The sequence below is a fragment of the Oryx dammah genome, unplaced genomic scaffold (genome assembly GCF_014754425.2).
Source record: "Oryx dammah isolate SB20612 unplaced genomic scaffold, SCBI_Odam_1.1 HiC_scaffold_10, whole genome shotgun sequence".
Classification (NCBI taxonomy): domain Eukaryota; kingdom Metazoa; phylum Chordata; class Mammalia; order Artiodactyla; family Bovidae; genus Oryx; species Oryx dammah.
Window position 1 is genome coordinate 64,418,968 of NW_024070194.1, and position 22,915 is coordinate 64,441,882.

Consider the following 22,915-nt stretch of genomic DNA (forward strand, 5'->3'; position numbering starts at 1 on the left):
AAAGAGATGTTCAAGTCTCACGGAGGCTGATATTTAATCAAATTCAACCGCAAATACTTTAGGTCTTACTAGGTTTCCAGCACTGAGGCTCTGGAGATGAAGAGTGGGGGAGGCAACGTAAATGCATTCTGATCACATGGAGTTCGCATTTAACAGCAGCAAGTGTACAAAGACACAGAGAAGAAGCAAGTTCCTATCCAAATGGAGAAGAGAGGACATTGAATACATCAGAAAGAACTTAATTATCCAACTGTGTTCTCAAGGATGAATAAACGAATGAATGAATGGGTTTGCCAGGCAGATTCTTATCTATCTTGAGTTAATTGTTCATTAGGATATCCACATGTAAATAAAATTACTTTAGTTCTTAATGTCACACTACACACAAAAGTCATCTGGACCACAAACTTGAATGTAGGAGTAAATTTGTAAAATTCCAGAAGAAAACGTAAGAGAAGCTCTTTCAGGTCTTGGGTTAGCAAAAGAGTTCTTAGCTGTGACCCCAAAAGTATGATCAAGAAAAGGAAAAAAGTGATAAGTTGGGTTAATAAAAATTAAAGACTTCAAAAGACATCATTAAGAAAACTGACAACCTACAAACTGTGAGAAATATTGGTAAATCAAATCATTTATCTGTTCAAGTGCTTATATCCAAAGCATACAAAGGATTCTTACAACCCAATAATGAGACAGCAAGCCTTATTAAAACATAGGCAAAAGATATGAATAGTTCACCAGAAAAAAAGACATATAAATGGTTAATAAACAGATGAAAGATGTTCCATGTCATTAGTCATTAGGAAAATGCAAATTAAAATCAGAATACTATTTCACACCCATGAGGATGGCCATAATCAGAAAACCAAATAATAACAAGGGTTGACAGGGATGTAAGTAATTGAAACTCTCATACATTGCTGGTAGGAATGTAAAATAGTACAGCCACTTTGAGAAAACAGTGTGGCAGGTTTTTTAAAAAATTAAACATAAAACAATGATATAACCCAGCAACCCCACCCCTTAATCCCTCTCCTGGATGGGATTAAAGAGAAATAAAATATGTGTTCACAGAAGAGTCTGTATGCAAAAGTTCATAGCAGCATTATTCATAATACCCTCACACTGAAAAAAAAAAAAAAAAACCATCTACTGGTGAACGAACAAATAAAATGTAGAATATGCACATACTAGAATATTATGAGGCAATAAAAAGAAGGAACTATCAATATATGCTACCATATAGATGGGGTTTCCCTGGTGGCTCAGATGGTAAAGAATCACATAGACCATACAGATCCACATAGATGAACATGAAAACAATAAGCAAAGCTAAAGACACCAAATGTAAAAAAATATAATGTATTATTCCACTTAGATGAAATGTGATATGTCCTGAAAAGGCAAATACCTATAAAGACAGAAAGCAGGTAAGTGGTTGCCTAGGGTTGGGGATGAGCAGAGAGATTACTTGCCAGCAGGCACGGAGGACTTCTGGGGATGAGGGAAAATGTTCTAAAACTGGATTATAATGATGGTTGTACAGTTCTATAAATTTATTTTAAATAAATGAATTGTACACTCAAAACAGGTAAATTTTATGGTTTGTAAATTATACCTCAATAAAGTATAAAATTATTGGTTAGGGTGAAAAATAGGGAAGCAAAGATTTGGGGGCAGCATGACCGTTGATTAGCCTGGAGCATGATAAAACTGTTTAAACAAATGAATAGGAACATAAAAGAATGAACATCATGTCCCCAACATAATGTTGATAAATAGCCCCCATCATGTGGGAACTCTTTCACCTTCTCCTTTGTGCAAAACATGTACTTTTGTGACTGGAGGGTAACTCTGGGACCATTCTGAAGTCTCTCTCCTGTGCTTTCATTTCTGCAGTCACCTTACTTTGCCGGCGATTGTGCTTTCTTCCTTTTATATCCCAATTACCCAAGTCCCAGAGTTACCAGCAGTGCCTCTTTATCATCTTCCTCAGCCTCAAAACCTCCAGCAACTGGCGCCCTGCTCCTTTTGGTCTAAGCCTCAGCCCCTCGGTCAGCTCCATGTCACAGCCCCTGGGCTGCCCCTCCCGAGCCCAGCTTCTCAGCATCTGTCCAGGACTCTTCCTAAGTGGGCTGTCCCCCTTCTCCCCTGGGGCATTCATGTCTGCTCCTCCTAAGGTGGCTTAGCACCTTTCTTTCTAAACACATCCCATGACTATTAAGCTTACATAAGTCTCTTTAATGGTATTATTTTGTTATTATTCATATGTCGTTTTGTTATTCTTCTGTAGTTGGAGGAATGTATGCGTGTGTAACCAGATTGAAAGCTCAAGATCACAAACCCTGTTCTATCCTGTTTCTGATGCTTTAAACATGCCTAATCCATCTTTACTATTTTTGTTGTTGGGCAATCCAAGAGTAAACGGCCAAAGGAATGAATGGATGAAGGCAGATGCACTAAAGAAAATACTGCTTTCATTCTAAATGAGTCATTCGATTTGCCCATCTGAATACTTTGGGTCACATAAGGAAAGTCTTAAGTGCAAACTCTTTATCCACTAATACTTAGCATGTGGCTCTCATATTAATTCCTATTTACATTTGGGTGATTTGAAAACACCATAGCTTTGGTTCATAATTACGCATTTGGTCAGCTATGAGGTGAGAGAGAAAAGTGAAATACATTCATGTCAAATATGGATTACCTTTCTTCGCCCAGCTTCAGAAGACCCTGAGCACAGAAAACAACTTGGCACTTGGGCTCTGTTTGGTACACGGAACAACTACTAATCAAAGGCTGCAACCAACAAAGAAACACACACAACAGAACATAATCCACCCTGCCACAGAAACCAGAGAACCTCAACCTGCCGATTCCCTGGATGGAGACAAATACCCCCGGCTTAGCCCAGTTCAGGCCACAGCACCAGCTGGTACCAGAAGCACTCCATCTCCATTCCATTCTCACCCTAGCTCTACCCAGCCGGCTCTACAGAGACAGACTTCTTTCTAGATTCACACCGGTAAAAGCTAAGCATTTTGTTTATATGTGTCAAAAAGTAATAGTAAAAAGGCACTTGGATATAGCCAATATCTATGTTTGCTTAGGGAAGACGGAGAATCTGTAATAACCTCTATGAGGAAAGAATCTGAAAAAGAATGTATGTATGAATATGTTTAAAGGATTCACTTTGCTGTACACTGGAAGTTATGTTTCTTTTAATCCACTCAGTACCAGGCTGTCTTGCTCTTTCTTGAACTTTAACTGTTCAAGCCAGCCGCTTGCAAAACAAGAACTCCTTTTCCTAGTCTCCCTAAAATGACAACAGGTTGGGAAAGCAGAGGAGAAAGTGTACAAGTAATAACTTTAAAAGACATAAGTCTCCTCTAACACTGGTTTCCTTTCTTAGGTTCCTCCACCTGCATGCAAAGGAGAGGCTCCTCCTAGCCAAGGAAACCTGCCAGTTTGTCAAGTTAGATTTAGACATCCCCACATCCGTATGTACACATGAAATTATCATCTCCACCCTTAACAGGAAAAAGTGTATGTAACATGAGACTTTTCTCTGCTTTATCTGCCACAAGTTTTAGTGCCAAAATGTTAAAAGACAAATACAGAACTTACTCATGAACTGTTTGGTGACTGAACTTCATTATTTCCAGAAGTCACACTAGCTGGAAATATATGAGTTACCTCTGAAGGTCATAAAATTTTGATCAGTTTTAGAATGTCAGGGCTGTCTGTGGCATGGTCTGAAAGTCAACATTCAAAGTGGCAGCTGCGGCTTAATGGTGACCATCTTTCACGTCCATCACTGCTTAAACACGGTTTTCACAAGGCGGAGACACATGGTCAACTTGTCTGAGGCAAGGGTGGCCTCCGGACAGTCTCCAGCACTTTCCACAAACAGCCACCTGCCGTTCTCCGACATGGACAGACTTTTGCTTTAAATCTTCATCTTTTTTGGCCTGTTAATGCCCTGACCTTGGCATCTGTGCTTGAACGCCAGCTAATGTGATCTGCTCCAACAATACCGACTATTGGCAAGGAACACAAGCAGGCTCAGTGATGTCACTGAACTCATTAGGGATCTATTTGACATCTGGCCAAGAGAACACTCATACTAAACACCACCTGAGTGAACAGCAGTGTGGCCTGCTGATAAGTAAAGTAAAACGGTGCATGTTTTGTCCTCCTAGAAAAGTAGCACTTTGACCAAGAAGTAGGATTTCTGCTTTTATCCCCCTAGTTATGGCAGCAAAGCAAACTGAAAGATAACTTCTGTAAGATGAGATAAGAGTCTAAACTCTCAAGGTTATGTCAGGCATTTTAAAGACATCCATATTAATCAATCATTTAGCGAACAATCCCCTTCCCAATCCAGGTCCAAGAGAAGAGGCAGGTGTTACTGGAGAAAACGTCTTCTATGTACACAAGTGCGTTATTGTGTATACTCAGTCATGTCCGACTCTTTGTGACCCCATGGACTAGCCTGTGAGGCTCCTTTATCTGTGGGATTTCCCAGGCAAGAATACAGGAGTGGGTTGTCACTTCCTCCTCTAGGGGATCTTCCCAACCCAGGGATCGAACCCACGTCTCTTTCACCTCCTGCATTGGCAGGCAGATTCTTTACCACTGAGCCACCTGGGAAACCCAGAGGAACATCTAAAATATGCTTTTGGTCCAGATGGGATATTTAGGACCTGAGAAAGCTGACAAAATGTCAGTGTCCAAAGACCCCATCAATGGCAGTTTTATCCCCTTGATCATTCAGTGAAGCTGGCTTCACCTGGCTGACTGGCAGGCAGCAAAGCTTGAAAAGGTTACGGTGACACTGCTCTCTGGCATCCCAGAACAGACCTACAAGTTTAGAAAACCTGCTAAAATGCAGCTTCACTTTGGCCCTTGGGATAGGCAAGTCTTTTATTAGCTCTTAAGTCCCAACAACATCTTTTCTGATTTTTCCAAACGAGGATTTTTCACCTGTGAATGGAGTTTTCCTCATTTATTGAGCAGTATAACTGAATGAAGTTGGTCATAAAAAGCATCAAGTAACAGATCTGTGAAGTGTATACACTGGAGACTCAGTCAAATTATACAGTGGAGAAAGCAACCTAGAAGCCTAGGTGGGGTCTTCATCTCACGGCAGGTAGAGAATAAATGCAAAGAGACTATGAGGACTCCCATTCATCAGTACCACCCAGGAATAACCTTTGTGTATACGTGCCTAGCTCTGCGTGGGCCCCTGAGCTGGAGAAAGTATGGCCTACCCCTACCCTCAGGACACTTTGTTTCAGCGTGGAGTGAGTGTCCTAGCCTTCCATGACGTCTTCCATCGCTCACCCTATCAAGCATGTCGTCAGCCGTGCGGCTACGTCCATGGCCATCCTTCTGTCTGCACCTCATTCCACACACTCAGCACCATTACAAACAGGGGACCGCTGCCTCCCTCTGCTTTCGGTTTCTATAGAAACACCCTGTCTTGATTTCCCTCCCACTGTTCTTGCCATCTTCATTCTTCACTCTCTCCCACTCCTGTGCTCACCTCTCACAACAGGAGAACCCCAGGGCTTGGAACTCGCCCTTCCCTCTCTCCATCCTTTCCCTAAATCAGGGATCCACAGCTTCTGGGATTTAATGCCTGATTATCTGAGGAGAAGCTGATATCATCATCATCATCATAACAGAAATAAAGTGCACAATAAATGTAATGTGCTTGAATCATCCTGAAACCATTCTCCACATCCCCTCCCATGGAAATATTGTCTTCCAAAAAACTGGTCCCTGGTCCCCAAATGGTTGGAGACTGCTGCTCTAGGTGACATAGTGCATTTCTAGCTTTTAAATATTATCTGAAAATCAATGATTCCCATATTTGTCACTTCTGACCACCTCACTCACGAACCCAACAGTTTACTTGACATCCCAACTTGACAAGGAAATCAACCCTGAACATTCATTGAAATGACTGATGCTGAAGCTCCAATACTTTGGTCACCTGATGCGAAGAGCCGACTCATTGGAAAAGACCCTGATGTTGGGAAGGACTGAAGGCAGGAGGAGAAGGCGATGGCAGAGGATGAGATGATTGGATGGCATCACCGACTCAATGGACATGAGTTTGAGCAAGCTCCGGGAGATGTTGAAGGACAGGGAAGCCTGGCGTGCTGCGGTCCATGGGGTCACAAGGAGTTGGACATGACTGAGTGACTGAACAACTTGATGTGTTCAAAATCAATCCTTACATCACACGGCACACCTGCCCCTCCTGGTTTCCCAACCTCCATCCATCAGTCTGAGCTTGGGAGTTGCTCTTAACTTCCTTTTTAGTGAAACCACACCATCAAAAGAGGTCCTACCGGTTCCAGCTCCAAAATCTCTCTCAAATCAACTCCATTCTGATCCCCAAAACTAGTCCAAACCCCACTGCTTTGCCTTCAGGACCAGGCAGCCCTCCTGCATCCGCTGCTGGGTATTCATCCTCCTCTGCTCCAAAGCCACCTTATTCTCTACTCTGTGCTCTGAGGGTTGTTCCTGCACTTGTTATATCTAGAAACTTCTGTGTTGTCTTTTTCTTCTGTACCCCCTGTATCATCAGGCCCCCTTACTCTTTGAAAAGTTTAGTATGGGTTCTGTTTTCCTGACGATACCTGATATACCCACCTTATAATCTACTTTGCACAGAGCAGCCATTGGTGTATTTAAAAATTATAAACCAGATTGTGCTCACAAGGTAAAAACACTAGGCAATTCCTTGGAGTTCCAGCGGTTAGGACTTGGCACTCTCACTGTTGAGGGTCTCAGTTCAATCCCTGGTCTGGGAACTAAGATCCCACAAATTGTGTGGCATGACCAATAAATACATAAGTTAAAATAATTAAAAACTCTGTGATAACTCCCTCATGACACTGAACAAAGCTCATCTCATAAGCCTTGCCTGGATAAATTCAATTTCCACACACCTTTCCAATTTCATCCCAGATCACCTTGGCTTCCTTCTAGTTTCTGGAACACACTGGCCATTTCCCTGCTTCTCACCAGCTCATGCAGCTCCCTCTGTCCAGATTGCTCTGTTCTCCACATCTGACCTCTCTATCCTTCGGGATTCGGCCCAAATGGCATCATGTCAAAGAAATCTCCTTCTTCCTGAAGTATCTCTGCACTGTGATTACACCCTTAGCATAATTGGTAACTACCTGTTTATTCATTAAAATGTACTTCCTTAACTCCAACCCACAGGATGGAGAAAGTGGGGGCTACGTCGAACTCGCCACTGGGTCCCCAGCACAATGACCCCTACGTGTGTTTGCTCAGTGAGTGAATGCAAGAACGAATGAGTAAATGAAGGCCTTCCAAATACCACAAATAATTTAAAAATCAGGAATATCTCTCCTATGTCTCATAGAGAATCATTTTTTTTGCAAGGCAAATTCATAACATGCATATACTTCAGGTAGCAAAACCACTTAAAAATCCTAGTCCACGGTGGATTTTTTGGAAATATTGCTTTATTCCTCCACTGATGTGTTATCTGTAAATTTTTCTTAGCTACTTACCAAAGCAATTTCTCCAAGGAACTCCATGAATCTGAAAGTAATTAAATTACTATTAAAATTTTTTAAGATTCTATAATTCAGGCCACTAATTTGGTTAGGTCTTTCTCCCACTCAATGTGAATTTATTAAGTTTTGCTGTGCCTTTTGCATCTATTTTTTTTCAAAGTAAGATTATTTTGTTATAGAAGTATAAACATCCTTTTAACTCCAAAGGTTGGAATGTCACAAAAAGTTATCCTGAAAATATAATACTGAAACAGGGAAGAGGCAGAGAAGAGATTTGCAAATTCAGTCCCGAGGCTGAAGATGACGTCAAGGGCTGGGAAGGTTCTAGGCCCTCTTCCAGTCTCCCAGTTGGACTTTTTTGTCTAGTCTCATTCAATTAGTGGCCTTTGTCTTGTTTTTTCCTATTCATAGGTATTTTTGCAATGGACATGACATTATTTACAGATGGTCACTCTTTGTGAATAATTTACTTTTTTCTGATTCATTTATGTGTTTATAAAATGCCACATTAACTACCACTGCCATTTAGCTACTGCTGTCCAATGACTGACATAAGCAAACAAACCTGTGCGTGCATGCACGTGACTGCATGAAACCAGATCTCACCAAGTTCTGACTAAGGATATTCACTGGTGGTCTCGTTGGTCTAAATACAGTGCAGGTTTACAAGAGTGTAGGTCACCATCATTGCTTTGGCATTTGCATGTCTTTTATATCTGACATAGTATTAAATGATTTTTATTTGTACTGAGAAAATGTCTGACGATATCCATGTCAAAATGGACTTCTCTGGTGGCTCAGATGGTAAAGGGTCTGTCTACAATGTGGGAGACCCGGGTTCGATCCCTGGGAAAATGTCTGACGATATCCTGGGCTTCCCTGGTGGCTCAGAGGTTAAAGCATCTGCCTGCAATGTGGGAAACCTGGGTTCAATCCCTGGGTTGGGAAGATCCTCTGGAGAAGGAAATGGCAACCCACTCCAGTATTCTTGCTTGGAAAATCCCATGGACAGAGGAGCCTGGTGGGCTATACTCCACGGGGTAGCAAAGAGTAGGACACGACTTAGCGACTTCACTTCACTTCATCCATGTCAATGCATTTTCCAGCTGAAACCTTTCCCTTCTAAAAGAATCTAACCATATAAAAACATTCATACGTTTTAAAATGTCTTTATATTAATGGAGACAGAAGTTATCAAGAAAATCCTATACAACCATCAGGTTCCAGTAGGATAGTGTCATCTGTTCCAGAGTTGGTGAAATCCTAAATGCTAGAAACAGAGTTCTTAAAGTAGGAAATGGCAATCCACTCCAGTATTCTTGCCTGGAAAATCCCATGGACAAAGGAGTCTGGCAGGCTACAGTCCATAGGACCACAAAGAGTTGGATGTGACTGAGCGCGTGCACACACACAGAATTGGAGTCACAAAAGACCCTGACCGTTACACCTGACCCAATCTTACTAAAGTACAAGGCCAATGTTGAGGTCTGTGATCAGCTATGACAAGAGTCATCTACAGTTTAGGAGGCTGGAGAACAGGGAGAGAGTCCACAGTCTGCACAGCCTGTTGTCCAGTGACACAATGTCAAACAAAGAAAACCATATGAAGTACCAGACAGTATATGCCAGCTCTCAGATGCTGAAATGTACTCTTATTCCCCATCCTCAGCCACCTCTCTTTACAGGCTTGCCTGATAGGTATAGTTGTTATTATTATTATTATTTTTTAATGTGGACCATTTTTAAAGTCTTTATTGAACTTGTTGTTAAAGCATTGCTTCCGTTTTGTTTTGGTTTGTTGGCCAAGAACCATGTGGGGTCTGAGCTCCCCAACCAGGGATGGAACCCACACCCCCTGCATCCGAAGGCGAAGTCTCAACCACTGGACTGCCAGGGGAGTGCCAGTACATTTCTAATAACACTTGCTCAAGTTTTCCCACAATTCTAATAAACAAGAGGTAATTTATTTAATTGTGTCAAATGAAAGAATAAAAATAATAGCATTTTCCTATAATGAGTATATAATAGCCATTAAAACTTGAATTTATGAAAAATATTCTTCCACCCTAGTAAAGCAGAAGCCTTTCCATTGTTGTTTTCCCATTTATAGTACGTACAAAGCATCTTGCAACTTGACTGTCTTGCAACCCTAGCTCATGGGAGGGAAGGGCCTTAAAACCACTGTGATGCTGAAGTTCAGAAAATGTGAACAGATGCTCAAATTTCTGAGCCAAGGTAAAACTTTCAAAAGTTTTATTGGGATTCAAGAAAGAATAATGTAGGATCACACTTTTCACAATGCTCTTGGCACCAATCAAGCCTGTTCTCCAGTCAGTCTGAGTGACTTCCATTATGCAAATATGTTATCAGCAAGCGGGAAGGGATGGCTAAAAATTACGTGTTTGGAAACTTTAAGAATAACTGAATTCCTGGAAAAATATTATTGCCAATCTTTATAACAGTGGATGTTAAAATAACGTAGACTGAGATGCTCCACAAAGAGAAGTGTAGAATTCCTACTAAGAGCAGAGAAGCTGTAAGTGACAGATGCTGAGGTCAAACCAGGCAGCCTTTTACAGCTAATATGAGACCTATTACAGCGCTCTGTACAGAGCGCTGGGTTGTCAGAAAGAGCCTGTGTCTTTAAACTCTTAACCACAGATTAGAGGCTTGCTTCCTGAGGGTTTTTAGTTTCTTTTAAACAGATGGTCCAAAGTGAGGATGAAGGAAGCTGTTTTGATCCATTGTGTAGGTACAGAATGTTATCTTTGTTTTGTTTAAGCATTACACTGCCTAGAGTTAAATAATTGGGTGAAAATTCTCAGCTTTACTTTGAAGCCAGAGCACAGGGAAAAGAAGTGTTTGATAATTTCTCTTAGTGTATTTGCATAAATGTTTACTCTCCTGCAAATATGAATATAAATACAACTATTCTTAGTGATTACACATTTATTTAAGGGATAGGCACACTTCTATATATATTGTTTATCTATTTCCTTAAGCAACTGTAATCATCTTTTGTAGAAACAGGAGAAATGCTGGCATTGAACAAAGTTCAACTAAAGAAAGGAGGATAAAGCCTCAGACAGCTCTCAAAAGGTGGAAAGTCTATCTTCCTGACACTTCTTTTGATTTTACAAGCTATGGACACATACATGTGAATTTAACTCAAAAGTTTTGATTTACTTATGAGCATTTGATTATGACGTTCTGATATATGTTCTGATCTGAAATTGCATTGTGAAAATAATAGGACTCAAAGTAGTATTTCACGCACGCAGAGTTGAGAATAAAGAACACTGTCTTTTTAAGCTTAGTATTTGAATGCACTTTTTTACATGCCCCCCCTGGCTTGGCTTCACACTGGTAAATGGTGTTTCATCAAGCCCAAATGATTGGGAAGATGGCTCATGAATTTACTTTATGAATATTGACACATTTCAACCCACAAATTGGGATGTAACACTGCATTAAATTGGAGCTAAAAGGAAAAAGACTAGAGCAGCCAATAGGAAATCTAGATGAATTGAACAAAGGCACTTAATTTAATAATGAAAACCACTCCAAGCTACAATGTACTGTACTATACCTCTAGCTATTCAATTATTAAAATAAATGCATATTCAGATGTTTCCTAAAGATGCATGCCTTCTCTTTCAGATTCAAAAGAACGCCCTTCTAATCCAATACAATTCTTTTCACTCCGCATTTCAGCAGCTGCCTTTCCTGATTTCTAATCAAAGCTGATGATAACTGGCTTTGGCAACAGCCTGTAGTATCCCAAATGAGTAATTAAAGCTATAAATGGGCTCACTTCTTCCTCAAAACCCAGGGTGCATTTCAGAGTCTAACAGATTCAGGCTCAACAAGGATCTCCTGGTTTTGAAATGTGGTCAGGATCTCTTGAATGCGCCGGTAAAGGAACAGCGGAGGCTTTGTGTTAGCATTTCTCAGTGGCGGGTCCCACTTCCACAATACAGGTGTCAGGAGGGTGACAAACTCTCTCAGTCTCAAATATCTCCCACACATATGGGCCCAGAACAAAGGAGCTGGCAGCCAACATTTGGTTTAGACTAAGAAAGAGAAATATGGGGTTTGCGGGGGGTGGGGGGAGAAGATGTGTAATTTCTAGAGAAAACGTAAGAAAAATAATGGGTTGGCCAAAAAGTTCATTTTGGTTTCCATGAAAAACCCAAACTAACTTTCAAAATCAGAAGGAAAAAAAAGGCTTTTAAAAGATGATGTGTGGCAAACACTTTAAATTTTCTCTATTTGGGATACCAGGAGTCCAGGCAAGAGATGTTCACTCTCTACCCCCTGTAAGAAAGATTAATTCATGAAATGGAGGAAAAAAATAGCAGATATACCACGTTAACCTAAATAAAGCCTAAACAGGATTTTCTTTCCAGCTCTACAGACTGCATTATACGACCATGAATACAGATTTTTTAATACACAAAACTTCAGAATAGAAATTTTTTTGACATATTTTAAAAGGGGACTAGATCTTCCTTAGAATTAGAAATGAGTATTGTTTTTAATCCAAAATTGTAAAAATAGTCCAACATTAATAAATTTTTTACTTTCATGCCTCACCTAATGAGAGAAAAGAACATCTAAATTAAATCAAACAATTATTTAAGGTCACGTGCACTCTGAAAGATTACTGATGAGTTCCTCAACTCGGATAGACAATTTCTTTGACCTAATAATACCACTCTGAGGCTAGCAGCCCAGTGTGCCCTGAGAGAGAAGAAATCAGGACCAGGCGGGGAGCTTCCAGACCCAACGCAGGGGCGTCTTTCTGGGACAGCCTAGGGGATCACTGACCTGTAGCACAGGGTCCGATGAAAGAGGCCACAGAGGCCCAGAGGCCAAGGATGAAACTGCTGGAGGGAAGCAGGAGGAACCTCTACTTTCAGAAGGAAATCTGTAGGGCAAATCCCAGAGTGTTTTAAATTCAGGATTTGCCTTCAGTAGAAATACCCTACCACCTTTTGATAACACTATTTAAAAATGAAGAACATGTATATCTATAGAGTTTAAAAACGTTTGATGGATGAAATGCAAGTACATATTTATATTTGCAAGAAATTGTAGACAACAGACCATAAGACATGTTAAGTTGTTGAAAGAAAGTAGGAAATGGATAAATATAAACTGAAACTAATAATCAGTTGACATGAGTTTGAGCAGGCTCTGGGAATTGGTGATGGACAGGAAGCCTGGCATGCTGCAGTCCATGGGGTCACAAAGAGTTGGACACGACTGAGCAACTGAACTGAACTGAACTGAATAATCAATTGAGTACTTTCTGTGACAGGCATTATTCTCAGTACTTCCTGTGTGTTATCTCCTTTAATTCCCTGAGACTGTTTAAGGCAATATTATTGTTCCTTTTTACACATGAGAAGACTGAAGCTTGGGCAGCTCATCAATTTGAGCAAGATAAATCCATGAAATGAAATATTGGTGCAATTTCATAAAATGTTTTCTAAGAGACTATTTCCTGGCATGGAAAGATGTTTGTGACATATTAATTAAAAGGCAGATTCCTAAAAGGTATGTATATAACTCTATTTTTAGTTTTGTATCAGTACACATATGCAGATATCAGTCTATGTGTTCAAAGAATATACTTAAAAGGTTATTATTGGCTTGGGGTGAGATCTTTAATTTTTCTGCATTTTCCAAGTTTTATACAAAAGAGTTCTACTTTTAATAGTATGACAACTTTTAGGTTTAGCAAAAGGAATTAAACCCTTACTGTTGTGTTATTCCATGTTAACAGCTTCTAGAAGCTCTCCATGACATATGATTGAAGAGAAATTTTTAGAAGGCATACATGAAGGGTTAAAAGCAAAATCTTTGATAAATAGCCTATTACATATAGCAGCTGCCTGGAGATAACGTAGGATTTTTAGATTTGGTGAAAAGGAGATGCGTTGAAAACCAGAAACAGGAAGCGTCATAAAGACAGAGTGGGCTTAAGGGACTTTCCTGCTGGTCCAGTGGTTAAGACTCCACACTCCCAATGCTGCAGGCACAGGCTCAATACCTGGTCAGGGAACTAAGATCCCACATGCTGCATGGCCAGAAAATATTGATATTTCTTCCGGCAATCTTGATTCCAGCTTGTGCTTCTTCCAGCCCAGAGTTTCTCATGATGTACTCTGCATATAAGTTAAATAAGCAGGGCGACAATATACAGCCTTGATGTACTCCTTTTCCTGTTTGGAACCAGTCTGTTGTTCCATGTCCAGTTCTAACTGTTGCTTCCTGACCTGCATATAGGTTTCCCAACAGGCAGGTCAGGTGGTCTGGTATTCCTGAATCTTTCAGAATTTTCCACATGCGTGCAGCCATTAAACAAATAGCTGACGGCACCTGCTGCTTGCCAGCCACCGTGTGGGAACTAACAGACACGCATGTGGATGCAACAGGTGGGGTCTCTGCTCCTGCAGAATCAGGAGTAATAAGACACGTGGATAAAGGGGGCATCTGGGAGAGAGGAATACACGTACGCAAGGAATTACAGAAGAGGGACCGGCCAGAGAGGGTCTGCAGGGAGGGGCCCTGGGCAGGGAGAAAGGAATAAAAGAACCAAACTGAAGAGGAGGAAGCACCCTGAGGTGACTAAAGGATGGATGGAGCAGGGGTCAGGGGAACACATGATACAGAATGGTTCATGTGTCTTGGCCCACATGCAGTGAAGGGACACTCAGATGCTAGGTGGGAACCTGTAACAGACTGTAAACGACCCCGGACACAGTCAAAGGCACCATGACCTCCCTGGCCAGTGGGAGCAGCAAGGATGACAAGGTGGGATTTAGTGGAAATGGACTTGGATGTCGCAGGCCAGAGCATCTCACCAGGGCCTCAATAAAAGGGATGATAAACATGCACAACACACATGCACTGTTTACTCACAGACACACATCTGTGTCTGCTGCATTTAACTTTGAAGGAAATTTGGTTATGATTCTCAAGATGGTGCATTTTGAGTTCTCTTTAAAAAAAAATCTCGTGTGAAGTCCAATTAGACTCTTCAGTTCAGTTCAGTTCAGTTCAGTCGCTCAGTCATGTCCGACTCTTTGCGACCCCAGGAATCGCAGCACACCAGGCCTCCCTGTCCATCACCAACTCCCGGAGTCCACTCAGACTCACGTCTATCGAGTCAGTGATGCCATCCAGGTTATTACTTATAAAAATGTATTTATATCTAAGTCTAGGAATATTCCAATGAGACGCTGGCATGGTAAGATGTACTCAACTTCTCAAAGTTGCTTTCACATCTGTCTTTGAATTAACTCACCCACTCAACATAATTCTATAGGTCGCGGAAGAGGTTAAGAGGCAGGCAAAATTATAGCAGTATGATACAATACAGGTAGATATTTGTGTTTGTAAGTATGCTTTCACAAATATACTTTATTTGATGAATATATATTTCTTCTGTAAGTGGCAAACCAGGAGTGATTATCCCTGTTCTATAAATCTATAAACAGGCCGCCTGTGATCAGGATTTTACCCAAGGCAGCGCCGCTACCTAAGGACAGCGCCCCCACCCCACTCAGCCTGCAGGTTTCCCGATCCCCATCAGGCATTCCTGCCATGGTGCCAAGACTTTCTTACCTGGAAAGATGGGGATAAGAAACAGTCACCTTCTTCCACACCCCTATCCCTCTGTCCCCACTTTTGTAAAACAGGAAGCTTTTAAATCAAGTTTCTTCACGCTCTGAAATGGTAGAAATCTATGACTCCAAATAAGGGCTTTTAACATAAAATTTAATGAAAACCAATATTTCATTACCCATGAAAGCAACAGTATGGCTGTCAAGCCATCACTACCCCTCGACGCTGGAAACTGAAACATGATTACCACTTTAAGAACCTTGTTAAAAAGTGTGCACATTAAAAATAATTTACAGAACCAATTCTCTGTTTGCAGCCACAGTTTAAGAAAGAGGAAAATGTATTTGCATTTCTACCTTGTTACGCTGGTGTTACTAATAACATAAAATATTTAAAATTTGTGTTACACACAGAGCCAATTATAATTATCTAGTGAGAAAACAATTTTACATGGGAATCTAAAAATAATCTATTTTACCACTGCAACAGATCACACACATTATAAAATAAATTCTATTGCCAATTAATATTACAGTTGTTCATCTACCGACCATCCTGGTCTGAAAAACTCTCATCTCAGCTGATGCTGACATTTTAACACCATTGCAGGACACACTAGAGAAATACAGAATTGTTATCATGTACATGTGACACTGATTGCCTTCCCTGGTAGCTCAGACAGTAAAGAATCTGCTTGCAATTCAGGAGACATGGGTTTGATCCCTGGGTCAGGAAGATCCCCTGGGGAAGAGAATGGCTACCACTTCCAGTATTCTTGCCTGGAGAACTCCACGGACAGAGGAGCCTGGCAGGCTACGGTACATGGGGTCACAAAGAGTAGGACACAACGGACATATGCGACATATTTTAAGTAAACTGCCAACTATGTCACATTCAAGGATTATCTCACTTTATTCCATAGTTAGGCTAGCAGTTTATACAGGTTAGAGTCCATTTAAAAATAAGTCCAAGAAGTTGCCCCAAATTTTAAAATATGTTAAAACAGAATGCTTATTCAAGTGACTCTGCTTCTCACTGAATTTTTAAGACTTTTTAAGACTGAATTTAGAAGACTTTTTAATCATAATATAGTTTTTAAAAATGTTATGAAAGTATAGCTCATTTACAATATTGTGTTAATCTCTACCGTATGGTAAAGTGACTCAGCTATACAAATACATACCCTTTTTCATATTCTTTTCCATTATGGTTTATCACAGGATATTGAATATGTTCCCAGTATTCTACAGCAGGACCTTATTATTTATCCATCCTATATATAATAGTTTGCCATGAAATTTGACCTCCACCACCATTAAATATATGTATTTATAATACTGCCAGCAGTTACTATATCAAATAATTTACTTGTATTATCTCATGTATTCCACACAACCCTACAAGAGAGTGATTATTATTTATTTATTTAAAATTATCATTTACTTGTATATAGTTATTTAATCTTACAAAAGAGGAGAGAAGTGTTGTTTCCCAAAGTCACATAATGTTGAAGTTTGAGAGAAAAAGAATTGCTTTACATAAGTATATAGTCCTTCAATGTAGTTGATCAATGAAATTAATGAATGTGCTAACAAGCTTAATGTTGTTTCTACTATATGCAGAGTACATCATGAGAAACGCTGGACTGGAAGAAGCACAAGCTGGAATCAAGATTGCCGGGAGAAATATCAATAACCTCAGATATGCAGATGACACCACACTTATAGTGGAAAGTGAAGAAAAACTAAAGAGCCTCTTGATGAAAGTGAAAGAGGAGAGTGAAAAAATTGGCTTAAAGCTCAACATTCAGAAAACGAAGATCATGGCCTCTGGTCCCATCACTTCATGGCAAATAGATGGGGAAACAGTGGACACAGTGGCTGACTTTATTTTTGGGGGCTCCAAAATCACTGCAGATGGTGATTGTGGCCATGAAACTAAAAGACGCTTACTCCTTGGAAGAAAAGTTATGACCAACCTAGACAGCATATTCAAAAGCAGAGACATTACTTTACCAACAAAGGGCCATCTAGTCAAGGCTATGGTTTTTCCTGTGGTCATGTATGGATGTGAGAGTTGGACTGTGAAGAAGGCTGAGCACTGAAGAATTGATGCTTTTGAACTGTGGTGTTGGAGAAGACTCTTGAGAGTCCCTTGGACTGCAAGGAGATCCAACCAGTCCATTCTAAAGGAGTTCAATCCTGGGTGTTCTTTAGAAGGAATGATGCTAAAGCTGAAACTCCAGTACTTTGGCCACCTCATGCGAAGAGTTGACTCATTGGAAAAGACTCTGATGCTGGGAGGGATTGGGGGCAGGAGGAGAAGGGGATGACAGAGGATGAGATGGCTAGATGGCATCACCGACTCAATGGACCTGAGTTTGAGTGAACAGGGAGGCCTGGCGTGCTGCAGTTCATGGGGTCGCAAAGAGTCGGACACGACTGAGCGACTGAACTGAACTGAACTGAACTGTACCTCAATTTCAATGCTGCAGTACAGTAATGGGATATTCCTTCAGACAATGTTTAATTACCAGAACTTTTGCTTAGAATTTGAAACTAATTGGAATAGGACTGTGTTTAGTGTAAACAGACATCTCAAAAGAAGCTGATTAAGGGATTATATGGTTCTTACTCAGGAAACACTTAAAGGAAATCAGCAAAATGTTGTGCCTAGTTAAACAGTGCCCAGTAGTGTTTGAGTAGCTAGCTGCACAGGAAGAAAACAGACAGGATAGAGATACCAAAGGGTCCCAAAATAACCTAAGCTCTTTGTTTCTCAGTCTTGAATCCAGCATTATCAGTAGAAGAATTACCATTCTGGCTGGCTTAAGAAATGTACAAAGAAAAAATATATATGCGACTTTATTAACACTGAATTACAATTATTTTGGGGGGAAAAGTCCTAGCCAAAAACAAAAATAGTATAATAATGGATTTGTAAAGCAATCTACTCTGTTCCATGTCATTGATAGGTTACTGGAAAGTTACAGGTACTTAACATTTATGAATTGTATTATCCTTACATGTTGAAGTCCCATGTTAGGTAAATGACTCTTCTCAAATAAACTGAATCACTAAACTACTTGAAGCCAATTTTTTTTCATTTATTCATCCTACATACCCACTTTAAAATTCTCCAAACATAAACAAAAGCATTTCCAAGGTAGGAGGCTAAATAAAGCATGATCCTTATCTTTACCTCCTTATAGATAAGTCCTCAACAGAGTGATCAGGACCCTATGTCTGAGATAACTTTCTAGAAGCAGTCAGGTCCTAACCACAGTTCTCGGGAATGACTTAACAATTTCCCACCATTGCTAAAGACAACATACAGAAAGATGTGGAGTTAAAAAAAAATCATGCAAAAAGTAGAGGGGAGACAGATAGTTTCCAACTATGCTGTCCAAGCACTTAAGGAAGTCGTTTGTAGACATACAAACTGTTTTGAATCCAAGGAAAAGGACAGACTCATTCCAACTAGTTGTACTATACTGCAGAAAGATGGCATTTGGAGAACTGGGATTTTAACAATAGAGATAAAGAGAGCTGAATGCATCAATTCCAGACTGATCAAAAATAAACAAATAAAAGTACATGCAGTGGGAACTGAGGTAGAAAAATACTTGATGTATTCTAGGATGGTAAACATCCTGGAGTGACTAGAGTTTGGAAGAGGACGATACAGAGGGTTAAGACCTTGATGGTTCTCTGGAAGGAGACTGCCACACTAAGAAGTCTGGACTTGATTCTGCAGTCAGGTTTTTTTGGGCAGAACTGATGCCACCCAAACTAAACTTTACGGAGGTAATTCTGACTGGACAGAACAACATATAATCCTCCACATCCTAAATTTCAAAATATCTGACAGCTGATGAAAAAATTATTTGATATAAGAAGAAGGAGGGGGGCTTACCTAGTGGGTCAGTGGTAAAGAATCCACCTGCCAAAGCAGGAGACATGGGTTTGATCCCTGATCTGGGAAGATCCCACACGATGCAGAGCAAGCAAGCCCATGTGCCACAGTTACGTAGCTCGTGTTCTAGAGCCCAGGAGCTGCAACTATGAGCGCATGTGATGCAAATCCTGAAGCCCTGGAGCCCTGGAGCCCGCGCGCCACAAGGGAAGCTGCCACAACGGCAAGTCCGTACCCGGCAACTGGAGAGCAGCCCCTGCTCGCCACAGTTAGAGAACAACCCGCCTAGCAACAAAGACCTAGCCCAGCCGAAATTAAATAAAGTCAAAAAAAGAAAAAGGAGGAAAATACAACCCAGAACCAGGAAAAAAAATCAGTCCATAGAGACAGATCCTGAAAGGGCTGTGAGGATGGAAGAGGCAAAAGGACTCTTCAGAAGCTAATTTAAATGTGGTATATATGCTGAAGGATGTAAAGGAAGACACAGACATGAGGAGGAGAGAAAGTGAAAGACACAGATGGTCTCGTGGCGCGAGGAAGCTAGAAAGGCCACGAACTCTTTTAAGAGCTGATCGATTAGAGGACAAACGAATCCCACCACATCATTACATTGCTATACCCAGGAATCAGTGGTTATTATTCAGAAGAATTTGCACGTTGAGCCCTTTGTAGAAAAAGTTGTCATAAATGAGGGAAGCACAAAGTCATTCTATTTTAAACCCTATCTCAAAAAAATATGTTATTGCAAAGTATTACTAGACACGTTTTTACATTCTTCTCATGTTACAACATCATTCAAAAGAACATAACCTGCACTGTGTACCCACAACCAACTGATTTAGGGTAGTTTTGTAACATTTTTCAGGCATCCTTAACCATATTATGTACCTTCCACTCTGGGTCATCTCATAGACAGGTGGTCAATGGTCCTCTGGTGCAACAAATTTTCAGTGACTAATGTTTGATAATCTACACTTTATCTTTTAAGATGGTGTTTATATCACCAAGAGCTTGGAAAATGGATCAATTCACAATAAAACATTTTGCTAACAACTTTCATGGTTCACTGGCAGAGAAAAGAAGGCTTATTAGCTTGGCACCCTAGATATGGCTTTGGCCATATGGTAAAAAACATACCAGATTTTTAAAAAGTCAATCAAACCATTCTGGTCTAGCTATTAGAATAAACAGCATGGTCCATAAAACCGGTTGTGTTATTTAAATCCGTCTGTTGTTCTCCCAATAGACTAGAAGAGCATTACTATCAGAGGCTGGACCTGTATTTCTCTTTTACCCCCAACAGTCGCTAACACAGATCATAATGGACGTTTATAAAGAATGTATTTTCTAAATATAAAAATCAGGACACAGCTGACATATGCTCCAACAATGGGACAAAAAATTTTAAATACAGATGAGTTTAAGGAGGCTCATAGAGGTTAAGTAACTTGCCAGCCATTCAAGTAAATGGCAGAGCCAAGATCTAAATCTAAAACCACCTCAGGGGACAATGTAACCTGCTGTGCTTCCTCAGACCTGTTATTCAAGGGCAGAAGGAACAAAGACTGTTAAGCAGGACAGGCAGGCTGAGAAGATCACAGAGATAAAGGAGAAGTCTAGCAAAGAGACCTTGTCCACTCTACCTCCACACTTGCCCCCAGAATCGTGAAGAGCATCATATGCCAAGAATAGAATTACGGAAATCTACATACTCTCCCAAAGCAAGTCATGTTAACTCTAATAAATCTATTTTATGGAAAGGGTTTCCAGCAAACATTCTGAAGCAAGATGTAAAGAGTAGCTCTGGGCAAACAACGACTGGCTAATATCTCCAAGTGCATAAGTGTTCTTTAAATTCTCCATAAGCAGATATCTATGTATCTGCTGGTGGTTCATTCATTTTTTCCAGACATATTTCTGTAACAGAAATCTTGGACATAAGGAAAGTCAGCACTATTTTTTCTAGGAAATATTTAAAAGGTAAGAAAGCTTCCTGTCCAATGAAAATATTTATAATTCAACATATATTTACCGAATTTTGAAGCACACAAGTTTTTATTTCTTTACATGAAGTAATTTTTACTTAGCCTCAAAACTGCTACAGTTGGTGAATGTTAATAATATGTAATTTATACAAATTGTTTAACATGGATATAGGAGACAGACATAGAGTATTTATAGTTAATCTGAAAAAGTAAAAATATTTATCTATCAATGTGTCTTTCTTGTCAGAATCTCAGTCTGTGTTAGGGATCTAACCTGTTCCATGTTTTAGATTAATGACTTCTTAAAAAATGAGGACTTTCTACACATTTAAGGATAGGTGATTGAAATCTGGGGTTTTAAGAGGTTCCAATCAGATCCCCACCTCTTGCATGTACTGTCTGCGGCTAAGATCAGGTACGTAGTCAATGGACAGCTTAAGAAGAGGGATGGCTGTCTTCCACACATGCGCCATATTAATGTGAGGATCATCTCTCAGCCTCCCTGCGTCCATGCAGCACCCCCAAGGGGGCATCACAGAAGCTGGGGATGATGCCAGTACCTGAGGACAAAGGTGTGCAGAGACGAAGTGCGGGTCTGCATCTAAAGCAACCAGAGAACTGTTTTGAAAACAAGGTATATGCATAGAGTATAGTCTCATCTGCTGTGTGTGCCACACACAAGATGGTTTCAGATTAACGGCACTGTCTAAGACTGCACCCAAACTATTTACTTCCTGACTTCTGCATATGAGAAATCAGCCCTTACTCTCAGAACATAGGAAACAGAAATTTTGCACATTATTACCAGATATTCAAGTGATGAAAGAAAACTGACTTTGCACACACACACATACACACGTACACACAGAGAGCTTTCCATAGCCTAGAACCCTCAGCTTTAAGTACAGTTTAAAGAAGAAAAAAAAAAAAGTTGGATCAATTAGCAGCCCCATGAATGTTGGAAACATCTTAACAGTGTCTCACAGATGAAAGAGTACAATACAGAATGGGAAAAAGACAGAAAGTTAAATTATGTCTGCAGTCATAATGAATCAAAGCCCAGAAGGAGGTCTGCAAATCAGCAGGTTCTAATGAAATATTAAGGTAAGTGATTATTGATGAAAAATGAATAAGCCTTTTTGATTTTGGCAACCTTTAAATCACACCTAGCTAATTAAAATAACTCAAACGCATTCATTGACTCCTTGATGGGCATTTAGCTATCCTTGGGTGCAGTCAGACTTGATTTTGTGAGGTGCGTATGTAGCTGATGCCAGTTACGTGGATGTGTATGCCAGAAAAAGACACACCGTTAAAGAAAAACATCTAGTTCCTTTTCATATTTGATTTATCATTTCTAAACTGGGAGTTAAAAAAATCACCAGGGACATTTCCTGTGTACCATAAGTAAAACATCCATAATACTCTACTACATATTAACACTGAACCTTTTAAAATTAATTATCATATAATGAATACAAGGCATTTATAATACCAATATTATGCAATTAAGTGGTCATTTTTATTTAAATATATCACAGAGCTATTGAAAATGCTCTTGAAAAAATTCCAACCACAGCTCCAGAGGGAAGCCGAACAGTGTCTCCAAAGGTGAGCTTGTCCACACCTCACATCACAGGCTGGGAGAGGGTCTGACCACAGCCCCTGGCCCTCACCATCTTCGTTTGTGTCTCAAAGGTCATAACCCTTGTCATCCGAGTCCCCTGGTTTAGAAATGAATCTGTGACTATTCAAGCTTAAGTCCTGTACCAAATTTCTGCAGGTTAGGTTGCTTCTTAATTACAGAAATCAATCAAA

General features: G+C 40.2%; 1 protein-coding gene across 12 annotated transcripts in view; it reads right to left on the minus strand.

Annotated features, from left to right (window-relative positions):
• The window catches only part of PARD3 (par-3 family cell polarity regulator), a 574,463-nt gene that overhangs the window by 112,356 nt on the left and 439,192 nt on the right, over nt 1-22,915 (minus strand). The window lies entirely within an intron of this gene.